The sequence below is a fragment of the Aotus nancymaae genome, unplaced genomic scaffold (assembly GCF_030222135.1).
Source record: "Aotus nancymaae isolate 86718 unplaced genomic scaffold, 86718_ANA_hifiasm-v0.15.2.pri h1tg000030l, whole genome shotgun sequence".
NCBI lineage: Eukaryota > Metazoa > Chordata > Mammalia > Primates > Aotidae > Aotus > Aotus nancymaae.
The window spans coordinates 21,243,693-21,254,725 of NW_026988443.1; positions in this window are offsets into that span (position 1 = coordinate 21,243,693).

An 11,033-nucleotide genomic window follows, 5' to 3' on the forward strand; every position below is an offset into this window, starting at 1 on the left:
GGCGAGGCCAGGCAGGGCCTGGGAGCCAGGGCTCCTGGAAGTGCTCCCAGGATACTGGGCACCAAGGGCCTGAAGTGTAAGTATTGCCAGCTAGCAACCCTGACCAGCCGGTGGAGGGGGGGTGCGGCGGGGGGCAGAGGAAGACGAGAAACCAGAAAACAAAAGGATCATTTTGTTCACACTGATTTTATTTAATTTTACTTTTTAAAAAAGCATCCAAGCAATTGTTATGAGAAAAATAAGTTTGTTGGCCTTCCTTGCAGTTTAGTAATTTTTTTTTTTTTTGAAACTGAGTTTCACTCTTGATGTCCAGGCTGGAGTGCAATGGCACAATCTCAGCTCACTGCAACCTCTGCCTCCCAGGTTCAAGCGATTCTCTGGCCTCAGCCTCTGGAGTAGTTGGGACTACAGGCATGTGACACCACGCCTGGCTAATTTTTTATATAGTAGAGATGGGGTTTCACCATGTTGGCCAGGCTGGTCTCAAACTCCTGATGTCAGGTGATCCACCCACCTCAGCTTCCCAGGGTGCTGGGATTACAGGTGTGAGCCACTGCGTCTGGCCTGCAGTTTAGTATTGATCCTCACTGAGGTTCACTCCGGTGGAGGTGAGGAGGGCAGGGGGTGTCATCTCCTCAGGGCTCAGGGCCTCCAAGGGCCTGAGTCAGGCTGGCATATGGGCTGAGCAGGGCGGGCACAGGAGGAGCCTAGGGGCTTTTCCCTCTAGGGCCTGGAGTGTCTCCCTCCACTGATGACCTGAGCATAAGGCCTGGAGTCCCCACACACAGGCCTTGCAGGTCTTTCTACCAGGGAAGACCCTACTCTCACTGGACAGTCCAACAAACCTGGCAGGGGAGGGGCTGCCTACATGAAAGGAAAGCCAGGTCCCAAACTGACACATGAGGAGCCGGAAGGGGGTCTGTAGGGAGGAAGCGTGGAGACCCAAGCCCAGCCTGGGAGACAGGCTGGGAGGGTCCGCTGAGCCGTGGGGACATGATCGTGACTTGGGCCAAGGGGATCACTGAAGGCTGCGAGGAGACCACGTGCTCAGCTGCTGCTGCAAAGGTGTGTGGGAGGAAGGAGGCTGCTGCAGGTCCTTCAGGTGGGGAGACAGGCAGCTGGCGGCCCCTAGGGGTGAAGACCTGGAACTCGAGGTGGCCCCAGACTCCTCTACCTTCACGTCCGCTGTCCCCTCTGTGGCCTCACAGCACCCCCTGCAGGCCAGGCAGTGTGAGGCATACCTACCTGTAGCTTTGTAGAGAAAAAAAAAATGCACACTACCCTGCCACATGATCCAGAATTATTCTCCTATGTATTTAGCCAAGAGGTATGGTATATTAGAATGTTCGTGACAGCCAAAAACTAGAAAGAGCCACATGTTCAAAAGGAGGTAAATGTGCTACATTCAGAAAACAGAGTGCACTACTCAGCAATAAAAAAAAAAACTATGAATACAACAACATGGGTGGATTTCACATTATAGAAACATACCATATGATTCCATTTCAAAGCAGTTCAAGAATAGGCAAAAATACAGTGAAAGAAAGCAGTAGTTGCCTCAGGAGGTGGAGGTTGGAGACTGATTATGTAAACCAAAAAGTATCTGAGACAGGCCACAGTTGATTTAGAAGTTTATTTTGGCTGGGCGCGGTGGCTCACGCCTGTAATCCCAGCACTTTGGGAGGCCAAGGCGGGCAGATCACTTCAGCCCAGAAGTTTGAGACCAGCCTGCCCAACATGGTGAAACCCCATCTCTACTAAAAATACAAAAACTCGCCAGGTGTGGTGGCAAGCACCTGTAGTCCCAGCTACTTTGGAGGCTGAGGCAGGAGAATCACTTGAACCTGGAAGGCGGAGGTTGCAGTGAGGCAGAGGTTGCAATCAAGCCACTGCACTCCAGCCTGGGCGAGAGAGGGAGACCTTATCTCAAAACAAACAAACAAAAAATGCCATGGTTAAGACAATGCGCCAAAAACAGGTCTGTGCCTTTCTGCAAAAATGATTTTGAGGGCTTCAATATTTTATTTATTGGGTGGGGGCGGAGTCTCACTCTGTTGCTCAGGCTGGAGTGCAGTGGCACGATATTGGCTCACTGCAACCTCTGCCTCCTGGGTTCAAGCGATTCTCCTGCCTCAGCCTCCCAAGTAGCTGGGACTACAGGCGCCCACCATCATACCCAGCTAATTTTTTTTTTCTGTATTTTAGTAGGGATGGGGTTTCACCACATTGCCCAGGCTGGTCTCGAACTCCTGAGCTCAGGCAATCCGCCCACCTCGGCCTCCCAAAGTGCTAGGATTACAGGCGTGAGCCACCATGCCTGGCCGAGGGCTTCAATATTTAAATGGAAAAAGCGGGCTGAAAGGGAAAGAGAAAGGGTATGGTCACATTACAGAATCCACAAGTTGCAAGCGAAAAGGAGCAGGTAGGGAAGAGTGAATGATGTCTTCTGGCACTCAGTAACTTGGCACTTGATAAGGTGAACACAGAGCAGCTATATCTGTGGGAATATTTCGCCATCTGTAGCTCTCTGCTTAGGAACAAAAGAAAAGGCAGCTTCTTGCATGACTCAACTCTCACCTTAATTTTTTCCTTTTGGCACAGTGAATCAGGGTCCCAAGTTTTTTTATTTTCACATTTCCAAAGAAACATAAGGGAGCTTTTGTGGGTACCAAGAATATCGTATCTTCACTGGAGGAGCTGGTCACACAGGCATACACACTTGTCAAAACATTCAATGATATATTTCAGATCTGTGCATTTCATTGCATGTAAATTTTACCTAACAAACAATGTAAGCTACATATGATAATGCTCAGAATCCCGTGGGAACCTTCCTAAACTACTTTGGTCACTCCTCTCAACTTCCAGGGTGACACCTGAGAGCAGGGAGGGTCTCTGTGAATCCCAGGGTATAACGAGCATGAAGTGCAGCCTGGGCTGGGCTGAGCAAGGCGCCAGGGGTCATGCTAAGAAAAGGACCCCGGGACAGAGACATGGGCTGTAGGAAGATGCCCCTTCAGCACAAAACTACATCAGGTAAGTACCTGCCCGGAGTGAGGAATAGCCTGGGTGTGGGGCAAGTCACTTACACATCTGGTTGAAATGAAGATTCAGCAAAAAGCCTAATTAATTAATTAATACACACAGAATAAAGATGGATACTGTGTCCTTCAAACAAACGAAACTCAAAAAGGGCAACAGCAAACAAGAGTCTTGGGGTAGCAGTGTAGGAAACTACAACAAATACTTTAATTTTTTTTTTTTTTTGAGATGGAGTCTCATTCTATCGCCCAGGCTGGAGTGCAGTGGCGCAATCTCGGCTCACTGCAACCTCCACCTCCCAGGTTCAAGCGATTCTCCCACCTCAGCCTCCCAATTAGCTAGGATTACAGGCGCCCACGACCATGCCCGGCTAATTTTTTTGTATTTTTAATAGAGATGGGGTTTCACCGTGTTGTCCAGGCTGCTTTCCAACTCCTGACCCCAAGTGATCCACTTGCCTCAACCTCCCAGAGTGCTGGGATTACAGGCATGAGTCACCATGTCTGGCCAGGATTTTAAAATTTAACAGAGGGGTTGAATAGAATAATTTAAGATGCCAATTCGTGATCTGAAAATTTGAGGAAATCTAGAAAATCAAGCAAAAAGGCAGGAAGACTTTTCTTTTTTGGAAAAAATTAAGAAAGACATGGAGGATAAATCTAGAAGGATTTATCTAACAACTGTCTCAAAGGAATCACAGGAGATGAGAAAATGGAGAGAATTTTTTAAAATTTCAGTTGAATTAAAACTGAAGTCTTACAGAAAGGACCCACCAAATCCAGGTGCAATGGCTCACGCCTGTAATCCCAACACTTTGGGAGGCCAAGGCAGGTGGATCGCTTTAGCTCAGGAGTTTGAGATCAGCCTGGCCAACGTGGCAAAACCCTGTCTCTCTCTACCAAAAACAAAATAAATTAGCCAGGCATACTGATGCATGCCTGCAGTTCCAGCTATTCCAGAGGTTGAAGTGGGAAAATCAATCACTTGAGCCTGAGAGGTCAAGGCTGCAGTTAATCAGGACTGTACCACTGCACTCCAGCCTGGATGACAAAGCAAGACCCTGAAGAAAAACAGAGAGAGAGAGAGAGAGAGAGAGAGAGAGAGTCAGACAGACGGGGGTGGGGGGTGGGGGGTGGGTTGGAGGGAGGGAGGGAGGAAGGGAGGGAAGGAAGGGAAGGAGGGAGGGAGGAAAGGAAGGAAGGGAGAAAGAGAGAAAGAAAGAAAAAAGAGAGAGAGAGAGAGAGAAAGGAAGGAAGGAAAGGGAGGGCCCACCAAGTGTTGAGCAGGTTTACTGGGAAAGCATCCTCACCTACCTACACCTTGCTTGGTGAAATATCAGAATTCTAAAAATTAAGAGAAAATCCTAAAAGCTGAGAGACAGAGAGAACACAAAGATGACACTGACAAGAGAAAAATCAAACAGGTTCCAATATTCACCCAGGATATTGGAAAACAATGGAGCCAGGAGCATCAAAGTTCTGAGGGAACTAGCAAATAAAAGACAACATTTATGTAATCCCAGCACTTTGGGAGGCCGAGGCGGGTGGATCACGAGGTCAAGAGATCGAGACCATCCTGGTCAACATGGTGAAACCCCGTCTCTACTAATACAAAAAAATTAGCTGGGCACGGTGGCGCGTGCCTGTAATCCCAGCTACTCAGGAGGCTGAGGCAGGAGAATTGCCTGAACCCAGGAGGCGGAGATTGCGGTGAGCCGAGATCGCGCCATTGCGCTCCAGCCTGGGTATCAAGAGCGAAACTCCGTCTCAAAAAAAAAAAAAAAAAAAAAAAGACAACATTTAAAGAAAAATAGGTAATGACTCCAAGATTACCACTGACAAATACTGCTGTAAAAAAAATCAAAAGTGTCATGCAACAAATTTTTTTTTTAATTCCTAGGAACGCCAAACCCCACAGGAAGCCAGAGGGCAAGAGAGTCCACAGAAGCAGGGCACAGCCATCAGCCTACTGGAGAAGGGCAGAGTGGAATGTGGGGTGGGATGGGGAGAGATGGAAACACCCCGCAGTCATCTAGCCACCTGCGCTGAAAGTTATCATGAGAAGCTATTAGTTCTAAAGTGAACTACCTGCAGCTCAATGAGACGAGAGTACTTAATAATCATGCAGAATTTGATGAATGTGTGTTTGGCTCGTTAGCGTTTGTGATCACAGCCGTGGTGGCCACCTCCTCTTTCAGGCTTCATATTTCTCAGCTGAATCTTTTCCATCTTTATACCATCTTTATTCATTTTAATATGTGACTCTATCTTTTTGGTGATTTTAGTTAAAAGTAGTACAGGAAAAAAATTCAAAGGGAAATGATTTTTATTGTTGTTAAATCTTTTATTTGACTATTTAAAAAAGCAAAGAGGGCCCAGGTGAGGTGGCTCATGCCTGTAATCCCAGCACTTTAGTAGGCCAAGGCAGGTGGATCATCTGAAGTCAGGAGTTCAAGACCAGCCTGGCCAACATGACAAAACCTTGTCTCCACTAAAAATACAAAAATTGGGGCTGAGCACGATGGCTCATGCCTGTAATTCCAGCACTTTGGGAGGCCAAGGCAGGCAGATCATGAGGTCAGAAGTTCAAGACCAGCCTGACTAACATGGTGAAAGCCCATCTCTACTAAAAATACAAAAAATTAACCGGGGGTGGTGGCACGCACCTGTAACTCCAGCTACTCAGGAGGATGAGGCAGGAGAGTCACTTGAACCCAGGAGGCGGAGGTTGCAGTGAGCTGAGATCACACCATTGCACTCCAGCCTGGATGACAGAGCAAGACTCCATCTTGAAAAATAAATAAATAAATACAAAAATTAGGTAGGCACAGCGGCACACACCTGTAGTCTCAGCTACTCAGGAGGCTGAGGCAGAAGAATCTCTGGAACCCAGGAAGCAGAGGTTGCAGTGAGCTGCGATTGCACCACTGCACTCCAGCCTGAGTGACACAGTGAGATTCCATCTCAAAAAAAAAAAAAAAAAACAAAGAGTGCAGGGCATGGGTGGCTCAGTCCTGTAATCCCAGAATCCCAGCAATTTGAGAGGCCAAGGTGGGTCAATCACTTGAGGTCAGGAGTTTGAGACCAGCCTGGCCAACATGGGGAAACCCCGTCTCTACTAAAAATACAAAAAAATTAGCCAGGCGTGGTGGTGGGCGCCTGTAATCCCAGCTACTCGGGAGGCTGAGACAGGAGAATCGTTTGAACTGGGGAGGTGGAGATTGCAGTGAGCTGAGATCATGCCACTGTACTCCAGCCTGGGAGACAAAGTGAGACTCCATCACAAAAAAAGAAAAAGAAAAAAAACCAAACAAGAACTTGAAAGTCCAAGGCAGAGGAAGCTTTCTCTCTGACCAGAAGAACTGTGATCCCAAGAGTGTGGAGAGAAATTCCCCTTAGCTTTTTTCTTTATCCTCTTACTGCTCTCCCCTGAAGGCATAAGCAATGTCAGGAATCGTGAAACAGAGTGGAGAAAGTAAAGCCCAAGCTTACTAAACAGAGGGCCCCTAGGAACTTGAAAGTGTCAGGGAGGCCATGGACAGGAGAGATCTGAAAGAAGAGACCCTGTCAAGTTGTGCATGAACCCTGGGATCACCCGCAAACTGTGTGCATGGATTTGACCCGAGACAGCATACCGAGGTCCTATAGAACAAAACTACAGGGTATACTAGAACTAAGCTCCCAGACTGACCGCCCAGGCACACAAAGGAGAAACCCAGATAGCACTGCAGAGAAGGGATAGGCCATCTAGCAAAAGACGAAGAATACAGAGGACCCCAACAACACTAGAAGCCATCTAGACCCAACAGATGTGCACCAAACACTCCACCCAACAGCAAAATATACATTCTTAAGGCACATGGAACAGTCTTTAGGACAGACCATATTTAGGACACAAAACAAGTTCAACACATTTTAAAATATCAACATGGGCTGAGCGCAGTGGCTCACACCTGTAATCCCATAAATTCAGGAGGCCAAGGTGGGCAGATCACCTGAGGCGGGAGTTCGAGACCAGCCTGGCCAACATGGCGAAACCCCATCTCTACTAAAAATACAAAAATTAGCTAGGCATGGTGGTAGATGCCTGTAATCCCATCTACTCAGGAGGCCGAGGCAGGAGACTCAATTGAATCTGGGAGGCAGAGGTGGCAGTGAGCCAAGATCACACAATTGCAGTCCAGCCTGGGCAAAAAGAATGAAACTCCATCAAAAAAAAAAAAAAAAAAAAAAAATCAACAATTTACGAAGTATCTTCTCTAGTTACAACAGAATAAAGCTAGAAATGAATAATGGAAGGAAAATAGTTGCAAAAATATACAACAGCAAGCTATCAGAAATGGAAGGACAGGCTGGGCACAGTGGCTCACCCCTGTAATCCCAGCACTTTGGGAGATTGAGGAAGGTGAATTGCTTAAGCTTGGGACTTTGAGGCCAGCCTAGACAACATAGTGAGACAGTGTCTCTCCAAAAAAATACAAAAAATTAGGCTGAGCACAGTGGCTCATGCCTGTAAATCCCAGCACTTTGGAGGCTGAAGCAGGTGGATCACCTGAGGTCAGGAGTTCGAGATCAACCTGGCCGACACAGTGAAACCCTGTCTCTCCTAAAAATACAACAATTAGCTAGGCTTGGTGGTGGGCACCTGTAATCCCAGCTCGGGAGGCTGAAGCAGGAGAATCGCTTAAACCTGGGAGGTAGAGGTTGCAGTGAGCCGAGATCGTGCCACTGAACTCCAGCCTGGGCAACAAGAGTAAAACTCCGCCTCAAAAAAAAAAAAGTTAGCCAGACATGGTGGTGTGTGCCTGTGGTCCAGTGACTCTGGAGGCTGAGGTGGGAGGATCACCTAGGCCTGAGAGTTCAAGGCTGCAGTGAACCATGACTGTGCCACTGCACTCCAGCTTGAGCAACAGAGTACAATCCTGTTCCCTCCCCCTAAAAATAAAAAAATGTAAGGACAGAGTAATAAATCTAAAATTTTAGTTGGCAGCTTTAACACACCTGTTTTAATAAGTTAATAGGTCAAGTAAAAACAAAAAGTATGCAGAAGGTTTAAATTACACAATTAGCGAAGTAGGTCATAGCTGAATAGATAAACTTTGTACCCAACTAAGAGAGAATATTCATTCTTCTTTTTTTTTTTTTTTTAATTAGTGAGACAGGGTCCCACTCTCTCAGCCCAGGCTGGAGTGCAGTGTTACAATCATAGCTCACTGCAGCCTAGAACTCCTGAACCCAAGCAAATCCTCCTACTTCAATCTCCTGAGTAGCTGGGACCACAGGTGTGTACCACCATGCGCAGCTAATTTTTTAAATGTTTGGTAGAGGCAGGGTCTCCATATGTTGCCCAGGCTGGTCTTGAACTGGTAGGCTCAAGCAACCCTCCTGCCTCGGCATCTCAAAGTGCTGGAATTACAGGCATGAGCCACTGCACCCAGCCTTATGTGTTTTAATACATCAATTTTTAAAGGCCAAGAATTCAATAGAAAAGCATACCAAGGATGTGAACAGTCACTTCTCAGAAAAGGAGATGCAAGTGGCTCTTCCACATGTGAGAAATGCTTGATCTACTCATAACTAGAGAAATGCAAATTCTCTAATGCAAACTGCTCAGAAAGAACTTGATTTTTAAATAATATTCTCCAGTGAAAAGAACCAGAACTTTTTGGAGGAATGGCAGATTCTAGAACTGGGAAGCAGAGAATACGAAGTGAACCTGGAGCATCTTACGGTGTCATAAAATAAGGAACTGGGGGCGGGGGGTGGGAAGATGGGGCCTGTTCAGTTCACAGGAGCTCACTTACATACTGAATGAAGTCCCTAATGAAGGGGGCCTAAGAGCTAAATTGAAACAACTTAGCTAACAAAATTAAGTATGATGGTTTTTTAATTGTAACACAAAGAATTAAATAAACAAGTGAAGAAGAAAAAAAATCTTCCTTAAAGCCAACCTGCCTTCTTTCCAGGCATTTCCTGATGTCATCCTATAAGGCAAACCCTGGGCTGGGGCTGGGCTATGACAGTTCCCCTCAGGCGCTCACAGCCTGCTGGCAGGATGGACAGCAACGTCACGAGTGTGCAGTCACCTCATATACCCACCCAGTTCTCCTCTTTCAGCTTCTCTAGTTCAGCGCCATATTTTGCTTTTTCTCAGTATCCTTTTTGTAAATTAAGATATAAATTACATGAAATAAAATGTACCCATTGTAAGTGGACAGTTTGATGTGTTTTGACAAATGTAGGTCCCTGTGTAACCGCCACCCCAATCAAAATAAAGAACATTTCTTAGCACTCCAGGAAGCTTTTTCCTGCCCCTACTCCCAGCTACCATTGATCTAATTTATGTTACTGTAGTTTACTTTTGCTTGTTCTAGAATTTCATAAAAATGAAATCATGGAGTAGGTATATTTTGAGTCTGGCTTCCTTCCTTCAACATACTGTCTGAAGAATGCATTACTTTATCAATGCCGAGTAGTATTCCATTGTATGGCTGTACCACAGTTTCTTTATCCCTTCACCTGTTGATAGCCACTTGGTTTTCAGTTCAGGCTATAAAAATTATGAGGGGGTCAGGCAGGATGACTCACACCTGTAATCCAGCACTCTGGGAGGCTGAAGGATCCTTTAAGTTCAACAGTTCAAGACCAGCCAGAGCAACATATTGAGACCCCATCTCTAAATTAAAAATTAAAAAAAGAAATAAGAGGCTGGACACAGTGCCTCATGTCTGTAATCCCAACACTTTGGGAGGCCAACACAGGTAGATCACATAAGCCCAGGAGTTCAAGACCAGCCTGGGAAACTTGATGAAACCCCGCCTCTACTAAAATTACAAAAAAACAAAAAACAAAATTAGCCAGGTGTGGTGATGCACACTTGTAATCCCAACTACTTGGGAGGCTAACGTACAAGAATCGCTTGAACCCAGGAAGCAGAGGTTGCACTGAGCTGAGATCTTGCCCCTGCACTCCAGCCTCAGCAACAGGGTGACACTCTGTCCAAAAAGCAAAACAAAACAAAACAAAAACAGAAAGAAGACATATGGGGGAATTCCAAAAGTTCATGGAAATCGAATTAAAATGTAAAAATTTTTTAAAAATAAACTTTATTTCTCAACACAAGTAAGCAATCGAATCACTTTTTCTTTTTTTTTTTTTTTTCACGGAGACATGATCTCACTGTGGTTTTGTTTGTTTGCTTGTTTGTTAAGACAAGGTCTCACCCTCTCACTCTGTTGCCCAGGCTGGAGTGCAATGGGAAGGGCACAGATCACTGTAACCTGGAACTCTTGGGCTCAAGCAGTCCTCCCATTTCTGCCTCCCAAAGTGCTGTGATTTTAGGTGTGAACCATCACACCTGGCCCTCACGATACTTTTTAAAATGATGATACCAGCCATTTAGTTCAACCCTAAAGAACAGAGGGGATTTAACCAAGTCCATCACTTGCTCTTTTTTTCCAATATTAACTGGAGAAAAATAAGTTGTCTTTTACAGATATTTTTAAGATTAGGAAACAAAAAGAAGCCAGAAACAGCTGAACCAGGACTGCACCGGGCACAAGTGCCCCAGCTCCCCACATCCTCACCAGCAGCTGGTAGTGCACCCTTTCCACGCCATTTCAGTAGACGTGCAGTAGTATCTTATTGTGGGTTTAATTTGCATTCCTAGATGTATAACAATGCTGAGCACCTTTTTACGTGCTTATTGGACATTTATTTATCTCTTTTGGTGAATTGTCTGTTCAAATCTTTGGCCCATTTTTTAAAAATTGGGTTGAGTTGCAGCTCAGAGCCATGGGGGTGTGTGTGTGTGTGCGTGTGTGTGTGTGTGTTTGAGATGGTGTATGTTTGAGATGGAGTCTCACTCTGTCACCCAGGCTGAAGTACAGTGGCACGATCTCAGCTCACTGCAACCTCAGCCTCCCAGGTTCAAGCAATTCTCCTGCCTCAGCCTCCTGAGTAGCTGGAACTACAGGGGCATGACACCACATC